We start from the raw sequence: 19,947 nt of genomic DNA, 5'->3' as shown, positions 1-19,947 counted from the left end.
GCTTCCTAACACACACATTCAGTCTTTTCAGAATAGCCTGTCAGAAAAACATATATATATTATTTATTTACATGATTTGTTAGTAAAGTATAATTATTAGTAACTGGCATGATTACATTGGATACATACGTTAACTGTTGCAGAAAGAATTTTATCCCAATACTATTTATTCAATAAAAACCAATTTTATTCTTATGGTTTAGTTTATATTGAAGATAGTCTCCTTCAATATAATATAGTTTAATTCTAATGGAAAGACAGTATTTGTGTGCCTGGGATAGATCATACATCTTACAAAAGAATGCAGAATGTTTATGGAAATACAGTGTTTGTATACTTATCTTTAGCAAAATCATAGAGATGGATGGTTCTTTATTTTGTAAAAACATACCATTATGGATAGCGAGGTATTATGCTTAAGATGTATTTTGCCATAAAATGGAAGCAAAAGCCTCAATTTGGATGTAAGTAAAAAACAAAATCATTTTAAATGCAACAATGAAGATAATTAAACGTTTTCAATTGTTTTATGCCATTTCAACATAATGTGTCCTTTTAAATATTTTACTTCAGTCAAAAATATCTCTACATCCTGCCTGATCCCCTAGAATAAAAGGCAGTTCTGCATCTTTTATGTTACCCTGTGACACTCCTTTATTGTCTTAATCATAGTTGTAATTTTACATTTATTTTAATCGTTACTTAATGCCAGCATCCCACACTAGACTGTAAGTTCTGTAAGGGCAAGCATGTAGCCTTTTTAACTCATGATTTAGTCTTGTGTTTCTAACCGAAACTGAAACACGTAGCAAAAATAAATAGTTATTTAATAATTTATCTAACCCTGCTATTTTACTCTACAGTTTTACTTTCTGACATTTTATGTCTTCTTAGAAGCCACATCAAACGATTGAATCAAGGCGGGTATTATGAACCCAGACCTATAAGAAAATTGGTGAGCCTTCTATTTGATGAATTAAAGCACGGTGACCTAAAGCCCTAGTGAGACAGTGAAAAGAACTACCTTCTACAGTCTAGTCTAGCCAGGTAACTGGTCTTCATTCCCCTTGCCAAGTCACTGAGGTACATTGGAAATCTGTTTTTGTAATTTAGCCCAGGGAGGCTGAGATGGATTCTTAATTTTCAAGACAAATTCTAGGATATTTTTTTGGTGGTTCCCACAAAGTGAACTGCCTGAGGGGGCAGGGTTCTGCCCCTTACCTTAAACCAGAGTAACTTCATTCTTCTCTGATTTAGCTCGAAAATACTACGACTGTATGTAGAAATATCTATGGAGTGACATTTTCTAGGCTCTGAGAATGGAAAAAATGGTCTCGTGTTCACCCTTATCACCTTGAATGTGATAAACATAACACAGTAGGATTTTACTCTTTTCTGTAACTTCTTTTCTAACATCAAAAATAATTGAACATTTGCAATTGAAAACATACACCTGGAATTTATGTGGATATTATGTAAACTCTCCTAAAGTGTAAAACCATTGTGAAAAGAATATTAAAACCATAATTTTAAATCAGAAGGGAGGGCATTGAACTATAAAACCCTAGGGAAGCAAAGGGCAAAAGACAGCTTATTCCTTCTAGCTTCATTCATTTAACACTTATTCTAAAAAGGATATAAAGGTTAACAAGTGATTATATATCATTTATACATAATATGTACATACATATTCATACCTTGGTCTTAATATTCGGCATTGCTTGGTAATATCCCTTAAGGAAATCAAAGGATCAGCATTTAAAGTCATTTTGATATCTAAAAATATGCAGTTTGTGCCTGATTAATGTATACAGGAGGCACAGGCAAAACTAGAGGTAGTGCCCAGGCTCTGACATGCTGAAGGGGAGGTACATGCTACTTTTGATGAAGATGAAAGTTCCTGTTGGGTCCAGGAAAAACATACTACCCATCCATGTTTCTGAAAGTCAGGTAATTCTAATTGTCTAAGCTGTTTTAACTTCCAGTGGGAAGGTTCGTTGAAATATATATATCCAAAGAAAAGCAAAGGATGTAGTTCCATCCTGTTTCTGTTACCTGCTATTACTTCAAACAGGCTCAGTTTTAAATAACAAAATATTCTATTACTACATTTACTTGGGCAGAAAGAAAAAGAAACGTGTGTTGACACTAGTCTTCCAAGGAGCACTGATGTCATCTGGAGAGAAATAACTCAGTCAAAAGGAATCTAAGGATGGTGAAAGCTCTAGTTGATATTATGTCTGAATGTTGACAGTCCCAGCACTTGCAACCTTTGTAAGTGATGGAGAGAGAAATGCATAATGTAAAATTCATTACTAGATGATTCTATAGGGACTTGGGAGTCCTATGTCCCTTTGGTCAAAGCTGAATAAAATGGTAGTGCCTAAAGTCAAGGAAATATAGCACAGAAAACAACTAAGACAGGTGTAGCAGGAAGTAAGTTCACTTAAACAGTTTTGGGATCAAAATTCAGGGAACTGAGACAGTAAGAAGTAGCAGAATGTTGAGAATAGAACCTTGATTTTCTAAATAAAACATGAAAGTTTTAATCTCAACTCTGGCACTTGCTAGATATGTGATCTTGGGAATGGTTTTTACCTCTCCTAACTGGGTTCATTAGCGGTGAATAGGGACACACGATCCTACCTTGCCTGGTGGGGAGAAGATCTCGTATGTTAAAGGGCCAAATATGCTTCCTGGACCTTTTATTTCTTTATTATTACATAAAACACTTATGTTGTCTATGTAGTAGGTGCTGGGATCTAATGGCAAGACAACACAAAGTCCCAATTTTAATGGAATTTAAATTCTAATCAGGAGATAAATATTAAGTAACAATCACAAGGGAAAATATAGCGGTTACAATTTAGATAGGGTATTTATGGAAAAGTCCAGGAGAATTGAGAGAATAATAGACATTTTAGTGCCATAAAGAGAACGTGCAGAATTCTGGGAAAGCAATAAAATGACTAGGGGATGAGGTTAGAGCAGGGGTGAAGCGAGGAAGAAAGATTCTCTGGGGTGGCATTGAGTTGGAATCTGAAGAGTTAACTTTTTAAAAAGTGCTTGGAAGTTGGAAAAGAGCAGCACAGGCCTAAATGGAGAAGAGAGGACAGAGCAGGTGTTGAGGCCCAGGGGCAGGAGAAGGTCAGTGCCTTCTCCAAACTGGTGAGAAAGTCAATGTGATTACGGTGTGGAGAGTGTGAGTAGACAGAGGATGAAGAGGAGCATGAGGGTGTAGATAAGGCCCTGTAGGCAATGTATAGAATCTTTATTATTTTGATACAAATGATCAAAAATATCGAAATGCAAAAATCTTTGTTTATTGATGTAGCAGTGGGGAACAATAGCAGGCTTTCATCACGACAGTTGCATTATCAGTTATAGTTGGAAAGATTCTGCCAAAAATGCTTGGGAGGTGACAACAATAGATGTGGGAGACCTGATAGGATTGAATTATAGGGGTTCTCTCTGAGGGAGGATGGTAGCAGAGCTAGTAGGAAAAGAACAGGGAAAAGGGAACTTGCCAAGGTAGATTACTATGTAGTAGTTCCAACTCAGTGAGTGTGGAAAGGATCATGATGATTTAAGAGACCTCTACTCTCCCATATCCCATAGTGCACAGACTCCAGTGTTTGTAATTTGACATTCATATTGAGATAGTCTTTGGACAAACACCCCAGAGAGAACTATATAGCATAACAAGTCTATCACACTGTGTGCACTGATTTTGCCAAATTATTTAATTTGCTTAAAAGCTTTGAGTTCATTGGGATGAAAGTGGAAGCAAAAATTGGGGGGTGGGATATTAAACTTACAATAAGAAATCAACTCTTTTAGAGTTTTCTTACAGTTAATTATGCCAAAAGGGAATATGAAGAAATAAGATTGCTGTTTATGTAGTTGATATTTAAATGATACCATGTGAAGTTAAATATGAAGTGCAATGATTTGTTTAAAAAGTGAATTAGGGCAAATAGTAGCATACTCTTCTTTAAACACTTTGTTACTGTGAAATCAGAATAAGTAACATTTTAGACTACTTGCTATGCTCCAGGTCTCATAATAAATGTATCACAGGCATGATTTCATGGGTTCTGACACAACCTCCAGTGAATTATACACGAATTATCCCATTTTACAGGTAAGGAAACAGGAGGTTTCAAAGTTAAGGACTGACCCAGGAACTTAGCTGACACGCATGGAAACAGGACTTCTGGATAGTGTAAATTCAGAGCATCTGCTTTTTCACTTCCATGTCACACTACTTGTTTAAATGTAAATGTACTTTTATTAAATCTATCCTTTAAATATCACAGATGATCAGGTGTGTTGACTCTAGCTTTCTGCTTTCTTTCTCTAGTTTCGCTTCAAAGCTCTCCCATACTTCTTCCTTCTTTTCTCTCTTGTTCTTTTCAATCCCCTCCTGTTACTTTTTTGTTTCTTTTGTTTTTTTTGTTTTGTTTTGTTTTTTTCTTGTTTTTTTTTTTTTTTTTTTTTTTTCCTGCTTATTAAGGCTGATAAATTTAAAGCCTTCATTTCTTTTTTGTAGGGCTCCTTTTGTACCTCATTTCATCCACCTCTCCTGATCTAACTCACCTCTGATTATACTCCCATCATCTCTGGATTGACTTTCTAAGCTAGGTCCTTCAATCATAGGACTTTCCACTGATGATCACCTTCAGAAATCTTTCTGTGGCCACAGTAGTTGCAGACAAGATTTATTTCATCTTTGACCTGAATCAGTATTATAAAATCTAGCCACCTTTATGGATATCCTTGACAAGTGAGGTCAGGAATGGAAACAAAACCCCAGGTTTCAAAAATAGATTTTAAGCATAGATTTAAATAAAATGGAAANTTTTTTTTTTTTTTTTTTTTTTTTTTTTTTTTTTTTTTTTTTTTTTTTAGTTTTTTCCTGCTTATTAAGGCTGATAAATTTAAAGCCTTCATTTCTTTTTTGTAGGGCTCCTTTTTGTACCTCATTTCATCCACCTCTCCTGATCTAACTCACCTCTGATTATACTCCCATCATCTCTGGATTGACTTTCTAAGCTAGGTCCTTCAATCATAGGACTTTCCACTGATGATCACCTTCAGAAATCTTTCTGTGGCCACAGTAGTTGCAGACAAGATTTATTTCATCTTTGACCTGAATCAGTATTATAAAATCTAGCCACCTTTATGGATATCCTTGACAAGTGAGGTCAGGAATGGAAACAAAACCCCAGGTTTCAAAAATAGATTTTAAGCATAGATTTAAATAAAATGGAAAACACCAGTTTACAACTACTTATTTTTATTATTCCCAGTGAAATGAACTCAGTATAGTTCCTTCTTTTGTAAGTCAAAAACTTAAATTAGAATCAAAATATTGTTTTTTAAATTACAAGAAGAGACTTATATATGCAAACTGGGAAAGCACTATATTGTGAAATTGGAAGATAATCGTTAAGTGGTCAGTAGTGAAGGTTCTTACCTTTTCTTCTTTCACGAAATATGTGGTAAGAAGTGATGTTAACGAAGTCGCTTTACAAGCACCTAGCTAATTCATCCTGAGGGAAAAGTAAAACAATTATTCAAGTACTCTTCTTACAAAGTGCAAGAGTTTCACCATCTGTTTCTCCCCCATTCAAGATGGAGTCAAGTGATTCCAAGAAAAAAATTGAAAATTGTACAAATGAACAAAAAATGTTAAGAATAATTAAATTAAGAGATCCCGCCATCCATAAACTTCATGCCACCTCATTTGACAACTTTAGAGTTTTCAGTACAAAAACAATACTAGCAAAAAGGGAATGTGAAGTGAATCACAAACTCTGAGAGTTCAAGTATGGCTTGGCAATGTATGTGTAATCAGTCTTTATCAGCCCCTCAAGGATGTGTAAACGTGTGTGTAAAAGGAGAAGTCTGTTATCTTCTATATCATTAGCAAATTTCCTGCTAGAATCATTTGTTTGTTGGCATCATTTTATATTGATACATTTCTTTATGAAAATAAAAATGAAGACTTAAAAAGAAGTCTTCATCTTTATGCTGTATTTGAGATACATATTAGAGGGAAATGTAAGCAAAAGAAAACGCGCCTAAGGTAAGGAGATAGGGGAACACTAGATGAATGGTAAGACAGCAGAAAAAAATAGGAAACTAACAAGACTAATATCAAATAGTTCTGCTAAAGGTGCATGGAAATATGAATTGATGCAGAGCCCTGATGCATGGACTTTCTCCTTGCCTCCTGTGCCTGCAATAGCTTCTTGAATTTGAATGTAGTAGCCAGATTCTATTGTTCAGTGCTTTGCATGCTCTTTTGGTCTGGAATGCTCTTGTCCTTGAATGTTATTTGACTGACTTCTCCACTGTCTCCAGATCTTTACTTAAATATCACCTTCTCACTGTTGCCCTCCATATTCACCCGATTCAAAACTATAACCTATGTACCCTCATCTCTTCCTCCTCATCCTTGAACCTGTCAAAATTCTGAGATATTTATTTTATGCTGTTTTTATTATAGTCCCTTTTGTCTATCAGATCATTTACCTATGTAAATTAGGAGGTTAAAAATGTTCAGAAATGAATGAAAATAAATAAAAATTGATGTAATAAGGACAGTGGCCATTTATGTGAAGAAGGAAGGATAAAAGGAAAGAAAGGCAAGTTATTTTGTCTTTATATTTGAAAAAAAATACAAAACGTGGGAACATAAAAGTGTTGTACTCAGGGAATTTTATTTTGAGATTATAAAGAGGATATAGCTAAAAGGATACTTGCTATCGCTTTCTAATGAACCAGAGGATAGCTGTGGGTAAACAATATCTGTTAGGGGAAGTGTTTTGTCTATTGTCTGAAAATGTGGAGAGCATCAAGGTTTGTTATCTCTCACAATCTCTGTATTTAATTCAGGAAAAATTAACTGTAGTTCCAAGGATCTGAACAGATGGTTCCCGGCTGAATCTCACCACCCGATGTGTGTTATTAGGCGATGATAGCAATTTTAAATTTATAAAATGTGGGAGACTTGAGCTGAGCTATCAGCCCTCCGCGCACTTGCCATTGTCCTAATCCTGACCTGTGCATGTTACCTGTAGAAACTCTCAATGGATCTGGATCTGTTACCCCAGATTTATCCTTTGGGTATTGTAGGACTTCCTTGCTTAAGATCAAAACACAACTACAGAGAGAGACAAAACTCCAAATATTGAGTATAATTCCTATGTTTTACTTAATCAGATTAAATTAAAAAGGCAACTGGAGAATTATTGGTTCTGTAAGAGTCCAGGGAAGATTCTGCAGTTTACAAAAAGAATAAATTTAGAAGATTGTTAATTTTCTGAATAGATACAAACATCAGTATCACAGGCTCCTCTCTTGAACTTATGATCATGTTGGGAGTTTCCAACAGAGTCCACCAGATCCTGTGAGCTTTGGATCTCACGGAAACCCCATTCTTCAATCTTTGAAGAAATACCTTGAGAGAAAAAATGTATTGGAGGAAACCAGTATATTTTAAAGTTTTCCCAAATTGGGCACTTTTATGATTTGATTTTTCTATTAACATTGTGACAGATGAGAACATATACAACTATTTCTTTTCTCACAATCTTTCACAAATAGACATCTCATGTAATTTTCACTTCCAAATACATACATAATTCTGCTAATTTCCCTTCTTAATCCTCTCCAAACCTTTGCTGCCCACACGTTTAGGAAAAGGTGCCACTAGATAGGAACATTTGAATGTGGTCTTTTCCGAACCAGTTTGGGAACATTTCCTGGTTTCCTGGTTTCTAGTGACAATTCATAATTGTTTGAAAGCAGACTATCTCCTACATTTATCATTTATGTCAAAATGACCATCCCCACCTCAAGATATAACCCTAAATAAAGCATGTTTCATGGGTCTCAAAATAATTATTTGCCTTTCTCTGGGAAAAAAAAAATTCTTTATACTTGTACATAAATGAATTTCAGAGGAAAAGAAAATTACAGTTAGGAAATTTAGGTAATGATAACACAGGTAGAGAAGAAACCTTGGAGAGAGCCAAAAGTTTACATTTTGACAGAAGTTTAGGTGAGTCATTTTAAGTGTCATTCTGTAGAATGTCACTGGAATGCGTAAACAAGTTAATTAGTTTAGTTTTCTTTGTTTCTTCTTTTGCTAAATCCAGGCAAACAAAATGGGATTCCTAAAGCAGAAATAAAGAAAAAAAAGCTGTTTATCCCCATTAATCCCAAGATTCCTGATTTGGGGTCTTTCAGTGTTTCGATGCTTCTGGAAACGTGTTCATTCAAATATAAATGCGATCAGCATCAAAGGCTTAACATTCAGATTAACCACTTTTGGCATCTCACCTCTTTTAGTTTGAACTTGGAATCTCCTCCATGTACAGACCACTAATGAGAAAATCCTTGCTTATGAATTCAGTTCAGAATGGGAGCAGTTTTCCCCCTCTCTCCTTTTGCATAATGTCTGCTTTGAAGTCAGGCAGTCCAAGAAAGTGATTGATCTCACCCACGTTCATAACTTTTTCAAAGTACTGCCGATATCATTAAATTTTAATTAACCCTTTGAGCTCCTTCTATGATGTAAAGATGAGGGAACATCAAAGGCTCATGTGTTGGAACAGCAGTGGCATCTTTTGTGCTCACATAGCTTTTTAGAAGATCTCTAAGATGCAAATATTTCAGTAGGGCCTTCAGCTAATTTTTTCGTGTGTATGACATTGTTATGCTGTTGCAGGGCTAGAGCTAAAATCTATTGTTAGTCTTTCAAAGCTGGTTATTTAAGCATTGCTGTTTTAAAGACTTCAAAGTGGTATAGCCTTCCACCTCTTCCACATAAAACATTGTAATCAAGGAGTCTGTTTAAAATGTCACTCAGTTTGTAGCTTCCTGTGTTGTTGTCCTTCACCAGCTCTCATTTATAATTTAATCTTTATTTCCATCTTATGACTTAATGTGTAATACTTTGCATGTGGTCTTGGGAAATGATACAGTTACGTTTAAATCTGCTGGATGAAGAAACTAAGGTAGAAAGGGGAATGTGTACTGCTAGAGGTTACGGGCTTTGACGGTGCAAGTATAATGTGGAAAAGAGTTTTCCTTAAAGCATTTAGCAAATATTTATTGCGTGTACAGACTGTGCCAGGCATTGTTTAGGGGTATAGTCATTGCCCTCATGAAATGTACATTCTAGTAAAGCAGCATCTGCAAACCCAGGCATGTGTGTTCTGTGTGTCTTCACATCACCGACAATCACTGTCAAATGTTATGTTATGTGAATTTCACCACCGTTTTCAAAAAAAATTTTGAATATTGTTAATGCCTCCTAGTTCATGGATGCCTATCAGGCCACTAGGCAGTGCTAGCAAGTTCAGAGGACCAAGGATCCTGACCCCATGCACATGACAGTGGATAGACAGTGTCTCATGTGATAATTAGAAGTGAAGAAACTTGTGAAGGTGGATACAGGTGACTTATTCACTGATGCCTTGGTTTTCCCATACTCCTATCTATTTTCTCTTTCTTGATAAAGTTTTTTTTTTTTTTTTTTCCCCCGGAGACAGAGTCTCGCTCTGTCGCCCAGGCTGGAGTGCAGTGGCCGGATCTCAGCTCACTGCAAGCTCTGCCTCCCGGGTTCACGCCATTCTCCTGCCTCAGCCTCCTGAGTAGCTGGGACTACAGGCGCCCACCACCTCGCCCGGCTAGTTTTTTGTATTTTTTAGTAGAGACAGGGTTTCACCGTGTTAGCCAGGATGGTCTCCGTCTCCTGACCCCGAGATCCGCCCGTCTCGGCCTCCCAAAGTGCTGGGATTATAGGCTTGAGCCACCGCACCCGGCCGATGAAGTTTTAATTAATATACATAAATGTGTTTTGAAATATTACTGTCTTAAGGGTAGTAAGCCTATTCATTTCAAGCTTGCTAGTTAGGTGCAGGAAAATTTGACTAGAAAATATTTTCCTTCGTCGGGTACCTTTTCCTCCTGTTGTTTCTCTTTTAATGTGAATATCCACTACCACAGTGTTCCTTCTAAAGATCTATGGGAGGAAGAAGAAGTGATAAAAGTCTTGATTGCTTCACTTCTTCAGAAGTAATGATAAGCTCGTTCCAAAACCCAAATGCACATTTGCCCCTTTTGGGTCACTTTAATCAAGGCGTTATCACAGATGATGCATGTCTACTAAAATGAGATTTTATGACCTTCCGAAATGAACATGATCTGGGCTTGCATTTGGGGTGTCTAACTTAATGTGCTTCATGTTTATAAGACTTAAACCTGCATATATTACTGGGGAGACATTCAACAATTTTACCAACAACTTAAAAAGTAATTGATATCTTTTTTCTCTTAAGTAGAGTTTGAGACCATTATAGCAAAAACATTTTAAATATTGAACTGTTAAGTGCCCTAATAATTCTAGGATTCCTGAAAAGATAAATACATACTGTAAAATAAAGTAGAAGTCTAAATGGTGTAATTGTTGTTTTGGGCTCAGAATGTAGATTAACCCATCTGACAGATGTGTCCAATAAAAACAATATATTCTGACTACACTATACAGTGTTGTTTTTTTTCTGTTTTTCCCTATATTTGAAGAGGACACTGGATAAATTAATTTGAAAAGTCTGTATGTTCTAGAAATGGACAATAATAAAGGAAAAGTAAACCTTAAGTTTGGGTTGGTAACAGATGATACTTCATATAAAAGATTAAGTTTTTTCTTATATTTTGCAGTGAGGAATGATAGCCACCTAACAAGTCACAGTGCCATTTAATGTTTCATATTATTTCTAAGTGTAACCCGTGTTTTCTCAAATTGTTAATTATATGCAGATTCTTATACATTTGTTCACCCCAGATTTAAGAACGGTTATCATGGAGAATCAGTCCACATACTTGAGAATAATATTCGAATAATATTCAAAAAGCCATCAATAAGAAAATTGTGAAAAATGAAAGCAAAATAAACAAATTAGATTAAGAGCAATAAATGGTTTAAAGGTTTAAAGCTATACCCCTAAAAGGTTTGTTAAAACTAAATTTTGTATAGATATATAAGATGGAAATAATTTGGGGGCATGCATGCAAAACGAGCTTAAAATAGGTTTTTTATAAATGATGAACATATGGTGATCTATGAATGCAGTGGCAAATGGGAGTCACTGGATAATATGCCCATTCCTCCTTTTCTCTCCAATTTCTCTGTCGAATGAAAGCCAGAAGAGATTGTGATTACAGTTATTCTGAGGAAAAACAAAATTCTGAGTCATAGATTATAAGCCCCTACTTGCTGTCTGCTTTCCAACTTCCCCAAATCTCTGTTTCTGCTCAAGGGAAAGATGACCTTAGTGTTACCTCCAGATGCCCTTCTAACTGGTGGTGCCATGCCAGCAGGAGAAAAAGATTCACAATCACTGTAACAAAACTTAGCCAGGAGACCCAGGGGAGGGTGTTGACTTTTTCTAGAGATTGCCTTCTGGTGCCCACTGTTTCCCAAAGCAAACTCCTCTGATTTTGATCATCCTTATCATTATTTTGGCATTTAATTTTTACCAATGCTGCTAAATATTGCATTTCAGAGATTGCACCAGAAGCTTTGGACACATTATCTCATACACTAACAAATGACTCTGGGATATACATGGTGTTATCCCCATGGAACTGATAAAGAAACTGAGGTTCTGAGCAGTTAATACCTTGCCCAAGGAATAAGAATCAATAAATCCAAAGTTAAGAATTTAAACCAAGTTTTACCTGTCTCCAATTCTTTAGTTCCCTTTACTAAGTTCTATTGAATTTCGTACTATATTTGTCCTGCTTTCTTTCCTTCTTTCTTTCTTTCCTTCTTTCTTTCTTTCTTTCTTTCTTTCTTTCTTTCTTTCTTTCTTTCTTTCTTTCTTTCTTTCTTTCCTTTTGTGTTGTTGTTGTTGTTGTTGTTGTTGTTGTTGCTGTTTTGAGGTGGAGTCTTGCTCTGTCACCAGGCTGGAGTGCAGTGGTGCAATCTTGGTTCATTGCAGTCTCTACCTCCCAGGTTCAAGTGATTCTCCTGCATCAGCCTCCGGAGTATCTGGGATTACAGGTGCACGCCACCACAGCCAGCTAATTTTTGTATTTTTAGTAGAGATGGGGTTTCACCATGTTGGCCAGGGTGGTCTTGATCTCCTGATGTCGTGATCCATCTGCCTCAGCCTCCCAAAGTGCTGGGATTACAGGCATGAGCCACCATGCCCAATCCATCTTTCTTAATGTTATGTAAATGAGCCAAGTTTGTTTTCCCTCTCTCTGCTTTTTGATTTGTTGTTCTTCCCACCAAAAACACTCCATTCTCTTTGCTGTTAGTTCTTTGATCCATGACACAGATTCTAAATAATGGAAACTCCAGTTTTGTCTTCTCAGCTTCCCTAACACTCATTTTCTTCTGGTCATGTAATTCAAGTGGGCTGCTACCCCCAGATCTAACAGAAGTGCTCAGAGATGCCTCCTCCCTCTGACCATAGCAATTGTTTGGAGATGAATATGCAACTCAAACTGAATCAGTTAGAGTCCTCCTCAAGATGTTGACATCAGCACAACGACTTTTCCATCCTAGTAAAGTAGTTTAACTTACAGCCATCTTTTCTGCCTTGTAGAGCATCTCTTCTAAGAAAACATTCATTCAGGGGAAATCAGAGACATATGAAAAAAGATAAACCTATTCGGTTAAGATTGAGACCCTGGATCTAGCTGTGCCTGAAGCAGTCTAATTTTTCCAGTGGCAGATGAAACCACTACCCCATATTTTCTATGTAAATTTGTATTGTGTCTGAAACTTATATTGATTCTCACCAATATTCTTATTGATCTATCACATCTTTTCTGGTCATCTGGCTCTTTATTATGTTACATCCCTGAATAGCCACATTTCTCAGTACTTCAAAAATGTCCCTGAACCCTCTTCTTAACATTATTTGTATCAATTCATAATCCCAATAGACTATAACTTCTAAGACAGTACAGACCAGGCCCTAGTCTTACTCATATTCATTTATGCTACTAAGCATATAGTGGATGTGTTCCAATACATTTAATACAACAATATAAAACACATGCTTAAACAGTATCACAGATATTGAGATTAATAAGATTGAGAACTACTTCTGAGGCACTTAAAATCATTTTGCAGAATAGGAGACAGGCAAGGCATAAATATTGAATGAAGCAAATGACTTAAAAAATTTTTATTATTATACTTTAAGTTCTAGGGTACATGTGCACAACGTGCAGGTTTGTTACATATGTATACATGTGCCATGTTGGTGTGCTGCACCCATTAACTCGTCGTTTACATTAGGTTTATCTCCTAATGCTATACCTCCCCCCTCCTGCCACCCCATGACAGGCCCCAGTGTGTGATGTTCCCCACCTTGTGTCCAAGTGTTCTCATTGTTCAGTTCCCACCTATGAATGAGAACAGAAGCAAATGACTTTAATACAGGATAGAGTAAGAGTGGGGATGGAGACATAAGCTCGTATTTAATGAGTGCTTGTTATGTGCGAAGCACACTGAGTTAAGACCTTGGCATGCATTATCTCCAGAAATCATCAAAATCACACTACAGAGAATTTAACACATCGTAATATGGAGGAAACTGAGACTGAACAGAGGTTATTATCTTGACCATGTTTTCATTCCAGATGACCATGTTTTCATTTCGGATGACATGTTTTCATTCCAGATGGCAAGTGCCACTTCTGGGAGAAAAATATATATGTAAGATGGAGCAAAATGTTACTTAGGTTCTCAAGCAGCAAGGTTGGTGGCTGGTGGGTGGATTCTACTTAGAGTCAAGGAGGGAATGCAGTGTAGACAAAGTGGTGTCCAGTGAAATCATGTTAAAGGAGTAAAATGGAGCCAAAGATAGAAGGAGTATTGTGGATTCAGAATCAACTGGGGCAATACCTGAGAAAATGTCAGCATGAGCAATTCATACCTAAGACTGTGGATGGGTTGCAAGTGATGACCTGATGTTCTGACTGTGAAATTCAGGGATAGTATTGGAGGCTTAAAATCATCTTGAAGGTCTGGACACACAGTCCCATAGTTAATAAGGGGGAGGCAAGGAGGATTGGTTGCAGTCCACCTCCAAAGTCCTCATTCTTTTCCTCTAACCCAGGTGCCTGAAGTGTCAAAGAGAATTTTAAAGTGCTATGGGAACTCAAAGGAAAGTGAGATATACTTAAGAGATTTAGGAGGCAGCTTTAGAAATGAATTTCAAGGGATACTTCAGATTTTAATAGAAAGAAATACATAGAATAAGGAACATTTGTGGCTGAAAAAAAATGGTAAGAACTTAAGTGTAAGAAATGCATGTTTTGAGTGATCGATGAAAAAAGGATGTGAGAGTTAGTTTCAGAAAACATTCCAGGGAAGAACAATGGGGCTTGTCTTCTAAAAGCCTATGATCCAATGGGTGACTCCTGTCCAAAACTACATCTGTGGTTCTCAATCATGAGTTTTGATCTGAAAAATTGTACTTTTAAAAACTCTTCAGTTTTGGTTTTCTTTTTCTTTTCACATCATAAAAGACTGTTTAACTAGATCATGGTGCAGGCATACAATTAAATATCCTCAGTTTTGAAGTCACTGTTGAGAGTTCTTCCTTATTTGCAAGTCTATCATATTAGAGATAGAAGAGTGAAAAAAATATGAATTGAAAATTTGAATTGAGTTGGGATTTGGGATAAAATCACTTGGGCTGAAATCCAGACTAAATATGTAGGCATAGGAAAGCTGTTTACATCGTACTTCCTTTATATCTTTGCATGATAGTCATGAAAATCATGAGAAGGCAAACTCAATTGTTTAGCAGACTATTATAGAATAAGGGCCTAAAATCATAAGCTATTATTCATAAATTATATAGAAAAATTAAGTGCTGTATCTGATTCACATTAGAGAAATTTATTCTTCAAGAACTAAAAAAGTAGAACTCTACTAAAAGACTTTATAACTCTGGTATTAAAATAGAGGTGGTATCCTATGCTATAGATGAGAAACTAAGACCCAAAAATATATCTATGGTTTAACCAGATCAATTTTCTTTAGTTTCACCATTATGTCACATATCATCATCTTTCCAGCCTCCAAAATTTATTGAGTTTTCTTGCCACTCACTAGCTGGCTACAAAGTCAATCCCAAGTGTTTATTTATAAATTTATTATTTACAGCAATATTTCACTTTCAGGTACCAGTTTCTACATCAGTTACCTTTAATAGTGAGGTAGCAAGAACTTCCAAGTTATCTGTAGCTTTAAAACCACAATGGTTGATTTCCTCTTGCATGACACATGCTGAAGCTCTGCTATGGCTCTTCTCCATGTGTCTGTTTATTCCAGGATCCGTGCTGACAAAGCAGCCCTTTGTGGGATATGATGGCCTTGTGGCAGAGGGAAAAACTGTGGCCAGACACACAAGGGCTTTCAAAACTTCTGCAAAGAAATGGTAACATGTCAGTTCAGCTCCTATTTCCTTGGCCACAGCAAGTGGCATGGCCCACCTCAATAGTGACGGCCTGGAGAAGTATAAGCTTCTTACCAGGTTAGTAAATGACAGAGTCATAATACTAATGATAGGGACAGGTGGTGGAGAAATTCTAGACAGAAAAGGGTGAGTCCCCTGCAAAATCCCGCTTGCAAGCTGAAAAGCCTGAAACCATGGCCCAAAGTGAGAACTTACATCCCTGTTTTTCCAGTCTAATGTTGCCTTTTCCTAAACCACCATGGCCTGCCCCACCACATCCTGTGTCTATAAAAACCCCAGACTTAGCCAGTAGATGGGACTGTGGCTGAACATCAGAGAGATGTGGCTTGACTTCAGAGGGACAGCTTGATGGTGTAATTTCAGAGAAGAATCCGGCCAGAGATGGCCGGACTTCAAGGTGGAAGATTACCTATGTGCCCCATCCCCTTTTAAGCTCCCCTTCCCACTGAGAGTCACTTTATTTGGTGATAAAAGCCCCCACATTTACCATCCTTCAATTCCTTCTTGCAACGCTGTTTTCCTGGATGCTGGACAAGAGCTCAGGAGCCATGAGTGCAGATGAAACGGCTGTCAAGCTTTCCCTTTGCCCTTGTGGAGGGTAGCCACCTCACGCAAAAAGGCAGAGGGCCCGCTGAGCTGTTAACACTTAAGTTGTCTGCAGACAGCAGAGCTAAAAAGAGCATCATAACATGCCTTCAGGAGTTGCAGGCACCCCACCTGGATGCTGCTGGAGGGCCAGCATGGAGTTCATTCCTGCTGGCGCCCAAAAGTGGCCAGTCAGTTCCAGTGCTTGTTTACTCCAGTTCCTGCACTTGTTTGCTCAGGCAGTCCCTCCTGTGAGGAGCTGAGAGTGGCAGGCTGAGTAAGCAAGGCACCCCTGTTGTGGATCCCATGAAAGGGTCAGGAAGATATCCTGCTTCACTAATTTTACCAAGACCTTGGAGTGGGGTACTTAACACTTGACAGAATGCTAAGATGTTTTCCTGTACTCTTCATCCCCTATTGACAGCCTTAAGGATTATAAGTACAGTGGATTTTATTCCCATGATCAGGTTATGTTTTATGGCACAGTTGGTTTTAAGAGAGGAAGGTTATCAGAGTGGGATTGACCTAATCACATAAACCCTTTAAATCTGGGTCTAATAGAAAGAGAAAGTTAAAAGTTGGAAGCACAAGGGAGATTTGATGGGAGAATTCCTCAGTTCCTGGCTTGGAAGTGGACAGGGCCACATGGCAGAAATTCAGGTGTTCTCCAGGCACTGTGAGAGACCACTGGATCACAGCTGAAATGGGAATCTCAGTTCTACAATCACAGGAAATCAAACCTCATTTCTACAACCACACGTAACTGAATTTGGCCAAGAGCACGGTGAGGCAGATTCTTCCTTAGAACCAGCAAAAAGACATGCAGTCTTGCTGACACCTCAATTTCAGCCTTGTGATCCCCCAACCGTAGAACCCAGTCACTCTGGGCCCAAATTTCTGACATCCAGAACTGTGAGCTCATCATTGGGTTAAGCTTCTCCCCATATGCTAATCTGATTTACAGCAGTAGAAAACTAAATTCATATTACTCTCCTACTTACTAGCTCTGTGTCTTCAAGCCTATGCTTTGGCTTCTCTAAGCCTTAGTTTTCTCATATTTTACAAACAAAATATCTACTCCATATATTTCATATTGTGGTAATCAAATAAGGTAAAATATGTAAAACTGATTGTAAACAAAGTGCTACACACAGGTAACAGATTGACATTGCAGTATATAACAGTAGTTTGGTCATTTACATGTATAAAGCAATAAATGCAGGAATCCTTTATTTTCCTGTAATGTCTCACCAAATTCAGAAAACAGTCATGGAGAAACAGAGACAAAATAAGCATTAGAGCTAGGCAACAAGGGTTTGGTTCCAACTCTGCCACTGGAAAAGTTACAGGAATTTGAGTAATGTACTCAATTTCACTGAGCCTGTTTCCTTAAGTGTAAAACATATTTAATATCTACGAAAGATTGATTATTAAAGATTAGAGATAATACATATACTTCATTCCCAGTGCAGGCACATACAAGCCCCAAATATTTATAACATTTATAATAATAAGTTAAATAACACTGTCTATATAATATTTAAAATATATATAGCATATTCTATGTCCATTTACTTTCTGGCCTGTCCTGGGCCAGGTCAAATTATCCATTGAGGTAGAAGTTCAAAATGAAATCTAGCAGACTATCATCCTAGGCATATTGGCTTCAGGCTTAATCTGGATGGAAACATTCTCCACTCATCACATCTTCAGCTTTCAATTATGGGTTTTACATTAAAGTTCAGTGAGCATCATAGATAAGCTCTCTTGATTGAGATCATTAAAAAATTCTTTATCTTTAGTTCAGTGGCATCTTGCCTGCAGATTTATTAGACTGCTTTTTTGGTACACTGCCTGTTTGAGGGAGAAAATATTCCACTACTACATAAGGGCAGGATAAAGATTAAGCACAATTGCCAATTGCACATACGGAGTCTGATGTGTTCCTATTACCAAAAGGAATCTGTAGAGTCAGATAGCCAGGAATAGGAAGAGACTTCAGAATGTCCTGAAACCCAGCCTCATGCACTGAGTCAGGTCAGGTGGTGGTACCTGTTTCACATGTGGAAGCACCAGAAATGTGGGTGCTTTGTTTAGTATCTTGTAACCAGCTTGCTATCTGATCTCAAGGGCCTGCGTTCTTCCTGTTGTGCCACAAGACTCATAATGCTCTTCTCTAGAGGAGGTCTCACCCACTCACAGTCTCTTGATGGATAATAAGAAACTTTATTCTCTTGATACGTGTTTACAAAGTAGGTAATTTACCAGTGAATCAAATATTTATTGAACACCTACAGGGGTAGAGGATGTTGCCAGGCAGTAAAAGAAACTGAGATATCCAAGATACAATTCTTGTCATGATGGAAATGATAATTTGGCTGAGCCACAAAATACTTTAATGAAATTATAAGTAACATCATCATGAAATATATAAATGTCTCAGTGAGTTCCTCAGATCACTGGAATCAAAATCAACTGGTGGTTGCTACAAACACTATATTTTGAGAATTACTTTAATATGTGCTAAGAGTTAATTATATGATAGCAGAAAAAAGAATCCTCTATAGAACCAAAACGCAAGACCTTAATATGACAAATTAATAAGAGACAAATGAGTAGAGGAATATATGAAGCAGAGATTGAACAAATATCAAAACAAACAGAGGTGATGAGGGGTGGTAGTGATGAAAATATAAACAATTGACTAGATTCATGACTAGCAGAGAAAGTGGCGTAGAAATTCTATGACATTAATAATAATGTTACTACAGATGGGCATTTTAATCTTTTATAACCAAAATTATGGTCAAAGTGGAGAGCCTGAAAGGATGGAACATTTTTTTAAGGATTCATCGTCATAATCTGTTTTCTGTGGATATGTTAAAAAAGTACTGAAGGCTAAATGATAATATGCAGTCACATTAAAATATATTTTTTCATCCAAGTGAAAAGAAACATGATGTGTTACATGGTATTCTAGGTTAACAATGTGGTTATTTCCTTGGAATGAAAGACAAAGACATGTAATTGTCAGCAAGACAATTTCTTTGTCACTAATATATTAGGAGCCCATTTTATAAAGTAGATACCTCTAGAAGAATCTTTCCTTCTGATCTCAGATCTTTTATAATTTTAATTTTTTTCAGTAAATGCTTTTGACAAAAGCAATAGCAGCTCGACCCTTCCTACAAAACCCATTGAAATTAAGAACATGTGAACTTGTTTGGTTTTTTGTTGTGTATGTTTACATTTTGTATTTTGTCAGAATAGACTGCTGCAGTTTGAAAATGTATTAGAACTTCTTATGCATGACTGCATTGAAAAGAATGCATTATTTGTGAGTGTGTGGTATCTGAGTTTGATTTTATTTTATAAGTGCATTGTATCTTGATTGTAAAATAATGCATACATGTAACAAAACTCAGGTAAAATCTTGATTTCACCATAATCCAGTGACCCAGAGGTAAATGTTGTTCATCATTATTTCATATATCAACATCTTTCTCTCTCTGTCTATATATATATATATAATACACACACACAAACACATATATATATTTCTTATGTAAATATATAAACACATAAGAAATATGTTTATATATATTTCTATATGTGTATATTATACATTATATATTCTTATATAAATAATAGGAAATATATATTATGTAAAATATATAGCACATTATATAAAATATATTAATATAAGAGGAAAAAAGATAATATATTTTTTACTTAATCTATTCATTAGGTAAAAGTGGAGTATTCAACCACTTGCTTTTTTCCTCCGATTTTGCTAATATGTATTGGGTATTCTTCTAGAAATGCTTTTGTCCTTCAG

General features: G+C 36.6%; 1 long non-coding RNA gene across 2 annotated transcripts in view; it reads left to right on the top strand.

Annotated features, from left to right (window-relative positions):
* LOC108540039 (uncharacterized) overlaps window positions 1-19,947 on the top strand; it is an 88,032-nt gene that overhangs the window by 51,923 nt on the left and 16,162 nt on the right. The window lies entirely within an intron of this gene.

Source organism: Rhinopithecus bieti, unplaced genomic scaffold (genome assembly GCF_001698545.2).
Source record: "Rhinopithecus bieti isolate Rb0 unplaced genomic scaffold, ASM169854v2 scaffold_15850, whole genome shotgun sequence".
In the NCBI taxonomy this organism is placed as follows: Eukaryota; Metazoa; Chordata; class Mammalia; order Primates; family Cercopithecidae; genus Rhinopithecus; species Rhinopithecus bieti.
This window is presented reverse-complemented; position numbering and strand designations above follow the sequence as displayed.